The sequence below is a fragment of the Corvus brachyrhynchos genome, unplaced genomic scaffold (assembly GCF_000691975.1).
Source record: "Corvus brachyrhynchos isolate BGI_N302 unplaced genomic scaffold, ASM69197v1 scaffold97, whole genome shotgun sequence".
Lineage (NCBI taxonomy): Eukaryota > Metazoa > Chordata > Aves > Passeriformes > Corvidae > Corvus > Corvus brachyrhynchos.
Window position 1 is genome coordinate 2,373,478 of NW_008239758.1, and position 4,313 is coordinate 2,377,790.

Sequence of the window (4,313 nt, forward strand, 5' to 3'; positions counted from 1 at the left end):
GTGGTAGTTTTGAGCTCATGTATTCATCCTGTACCTTTTTTATGTAATAGTATGATAGTGCTCGTTCATACAAATGTACTCATGTGAGATTGTACCTATGATATGGAGAATCTGATTGGGAGGAATATTCAGTCCTACCTATCTATCTTTGGTTTAATTATTTGGTCTTTGGTTGATGAATTAATGAAGCAATATCTGAATTTTCATTTTCAGGTTATCTCCCAGCTCACCACTGAGGTAGTCTTTGTCATGTTTCGCTTCAAGCTGGTTAAGTTCCTTCTTTTTATAGAGTGGAATACTACTGATTTGTAATGAATAATTTCCAGGCACTGGCTTCTTCTTTGTGAAATGAAGGTAACTTATCCCGTCCTTCTTATTGATTCTAAAGAAACCATCTTCATTTCCGGAGTCAATTAAATATCGGTTATGGTTTGTCAGTGTTGTGAGGGCAGGGAGGAGTTCCAGGATGCGATCTTTGTTACTGAGATCCGAGATATTGATGGAGAAGACTGCTGCTTTCTCAATATCCCAGCTGGCCAGACTGATTGGCGGCTCCAGCTCTTGCTGATCCTGCATAAGAACAAAGGATGTCAGTTGGCTTTGTCAGCGAGCGTTTCACACGTGCCTGTGTGTGTTTCTTGCCCAGCTCATTCATTACTAATTAAACGATTTTAAAGAGGAAGTTCTGTAACATCATCTGTCAAATCCACTATTATGGGCCTAGGACTCCTCAGGATCAAGTACAGAGTTTGTCACCACCCCTGTGTGGGTAAGAGGAGCTCGAGGCATGTACTGGAAGTTTCTGTGCATGGGCCTTGCTGCCTGACAGATGAAGCCCCTCCATGTTGGGAGCCTGTGACCAGCCTCCTACAAAGAGAGCAAACAAGGCACACTCCACCTCTCTGCCAGGGGAGCCACAGGCTGAGAGAACAACGTGTGAAGGAGAGCAGGGTCTGTGAGGGAGCCACAGCATTTCAATGGGATTTTCTGCTTTGCAAGATTCGTTTGGTTTAAGTGTGGAGACACGGCAGCCTGCAGGTACAGCAGAGTGCTGGAAAAGCGGCCTCACTCTGCACCTCTGACTGGATGGTAACATTCCAGGCAGCAGCACATTAGCTGAAACATTTTCATCTGGAAAGCAAGCAAAGCTCTACATCACCTCTGAGACAAAAACACTACCTGACATTCAAAACCAGCTTTGGCCTACTTCAGGGTGTAGATTTTTCCTGAGATATTGTCTCTTGGCACACCTCCTTTTGAGTCCAGCTTTCACAAGACAGCCACAAACTCTCTCCCCCAGAAAGGGTCAATTACCTCTGCTTCACTTGCAGTTTCATTAGTGCTCCTGCGCTTCCTTCCTCTCTTGGGATAGCCATTGATCTTACATTCATAACAAGCTTCTGGAGAGAGGGAGTTGTCATCTACTTCTCCACTGAGTGAAAGCTCTTGTCCTTGACCTCTGCCTAGCCCCACTCCAGAAACACAGTGTCTGAGGAAGGAAGAAATTCAAAATTAACTCCAGCGAGACACAGATCTTATCAAAAGCTGAATTTGGGGGACTGAAAGTACAAATAATTAAGCAATTATGTTGCATTCATTTCCTAGGAAAATTTTCTGCTAAAGTCAACAGACAAAATTCTCACTGAATCACAATGAGGCCACTCTTATTTCAAGAATCTGCCTTCATGGGTTTTTGCCCAAGAGAGACCTGCCAACATTTAACAGTCTTAAAAACACAGGCTTAAGCTCTGAGTTGTTGTTAGCAGTTTCTGTTTTCCAGCCTGGAACACATTTAAAGAGACCAATTTTTAATAACTGCTGAAAAATCTGAAAAGTGAGGTCTTTCATAATGCATCCCAAAGCTTTTAGTCACTTACAAAATTTAAGCCATGATCTTTCTGCTTTCCATTTGGGTTGATTGGTCCTATATGATGCCCAGCCCTAACACTCCCACTGGGGCAAGGGAAAATTGCTTTTCTTGTTAAAGCAGACATTAAAAAAATATTAATTTGAAACACAGAAGAATATGGAAGATACAAGAACATGAGAACATACAGAGTTGTTATTCCAACCAGCAGGTAAAACCACTTGTATAATATAATTTCTTTTTGCAGCTGGTAGGGGGTGTTATTATTAATGTTTTATTTGTTGTTTCTTCTTTAAGGAGACAAGTGAATCACAGCAAAGAGTGTGAGCTCCCAACTGACAAGCTCAGAGGACTTGGAAGGCTGCTGGGGTGTGCAGGAGAGGTGGAAGCAGTAGCTTGAAATAGAAGGATTGCACCTGGTAGCCCTGACCAAATTTCAGTTTCAAGCATTAAAACCCACCCTTTCCATGGTTACCTTTCCCCACCCACCCTCCCCTGCAGATCTCCAAAATCAGTAGGTGCACCCAGCTCTGGAGCGCCTTCCCAATCCTATCCCTCTTTAATTGCTGACAATCCCCCTGGTTCTGCTGCTCCACACTGCAAAGAAAGGAGTAGGCTATGACCCCTTGGTATCTGTTAGTTTAGAACGAGAATCCCTTACCCTTGTCCTATTCTGAAGTAGCCAGGTGGACATCCACAGACGTAGCCACCTTCAGTGTTTGAGCAACCGTAACTGCATGGGGCTTGTGCAGAACCGCATTCATTGATATCTTGGCAACCTCCACTAAACTGCTCATACTGAAATCCGGTAGGGCACATACATTTATAGCTTCCCAAAGTATTGTGGCAGGATGCTCCTCCACAAATGTGTGCACTGAGACATTCGTTTTCATCTGGAAAAGAAGCAGAATATACCACATTAACTTTTATCCTCAGGTACAGTCCAGCCTTCCCCTTGCACAGGTCATGAACATTAGCTGAATGTGCTGCCACTGCAGATGGACGCAGAGAACTGGGCTTGTCCTCCCCCTTGGCTGGGGCAGTGGTCCCTGGGAGATGACTACAACCACAAAACAGCAACATTGAGGCTACTCTACAGAAGATGTTTCATACCATGTCAGCTCATACTCTGGAGAGCAGAGAAACAGAGGAGGTAGCTTTTTTCCCCAGAAATAACTGAGAAGAATAAAACTTTGTGCAGCAAACAATCTGGTCAAGTAATCTCTTGTTCATAGTGCTATTCAACATTAAAGGAAAAAGAGTAAGGAATCAAGCTCTGACACCTTCTCCAGGCATTGAAAATTCCTCCCTACACAGTCACATTTAAATATTAGATATAGGTAAGGTACGGGAACAAGTAGTAAAGTAAAAATAAAAGCAGCTGTAGATACAAAAGACTGCTACCTTCTGAACCAGTCCTTTTCCAAACTTCCCAAGGGTGGCACTGTAGGAGTTTGAGGTCAGTTCAGGTTTATTTGCTGAAAATGGCTACTATTTGAAATGAAGCTGGTCTGATTATTATTGTCTGATGTGGCAAATTGCTTCAAAAAGTTCTGAATATTATTGTTCCCCATTTTCTGTGATAAATACCTATGTACATTGTGGGTGTGTGCACACATAAGCAACTCCATTTGGGAAGTACAGAGCAGCATCTCTGACCTCAATATCCAGGTTACAGGAGAATAAGTACTAAGTCAGAGCATTATTGTCTTTTTCCAAACAATATGGCTCTTTGTTCTTTGTTTAAAAGTAATGTTTTTGCTTCTTGCAGCCTGATTCACGATGTGGTGCACTGTGGAAGTGCCTGAGCAGGGGATGCAGACATAGACAGCACAAGACATGGGAGGAACCAAAGCATTCTTCAGTGATTATCTAAATGTGTTGCAGCAACATAAAAAAATCCCTGAACGATTCATTAAATAAGCTAAAAAAGACACAAACTGTTTGGAGAGTTGGGATTGCCAAGGAATATGAAGGCATTGTCACGGAAAAACCTCATACATGGATTCTTCCCTGCGGTACACCCAGGAGATCCAGACAAGTATCCTAAGAATATACAGTTACAGACAGTACAACGTGAACACGTGGAGACCACAAGGTACTAAAACCTGAGGCTGAATCCTGTGTTCCCAGAGCCTGCAGGGGTTTGCCATTAACTCAGAGCAATGTTTCAGTATTTGTCACACCTCACAGCAATTATACCAACATCGTAAGTGCTTGTTTGGGCCACAGGAAGTTACTGCACCAAAAGCAGATTCACTCCACAGCAGCAAGGAAGGGGATACTAATGAGGTTAATTCCCATATTTTGGGTTACTGTTGGAAGAAAAAAATATGAAGAAAAGAAAAAAAAAGTTTTGGGACCCTCAAGACTCTACACAAGCTGTGCTGTCAGGCATGAGCCTTGCTCTCCTGTGCTCTGTAACACACAGCTCTGTCATGCTCAG

At 43.0% G+C, this 4,313-nt stretch overlaps 1 protein-coding gene across 1 annotated transcript in view; it reads right to left on the reverse strand.

Annotated features, from left to right (window-relative positions):
• Nucleotides 1-2,641: 2,641 nt before the first annotated feature.
• The window catches only part of LOC103621258 (fibrillin-1), a 127,317-nt gene continuing 125,645 nt past the window's right edge, over nucleotides 2,642-4,313 (reverse strand). Inside the window, exon 63 of the mRNA XM_017742633.1 lies at nucleotides 2,642-2,760. The gene's annotated coding sequence lies outside the window, so the exon portion shown is untranslated. The remainder of the gene's footprint in view (nucleotides 2,761-4,313) is intronic.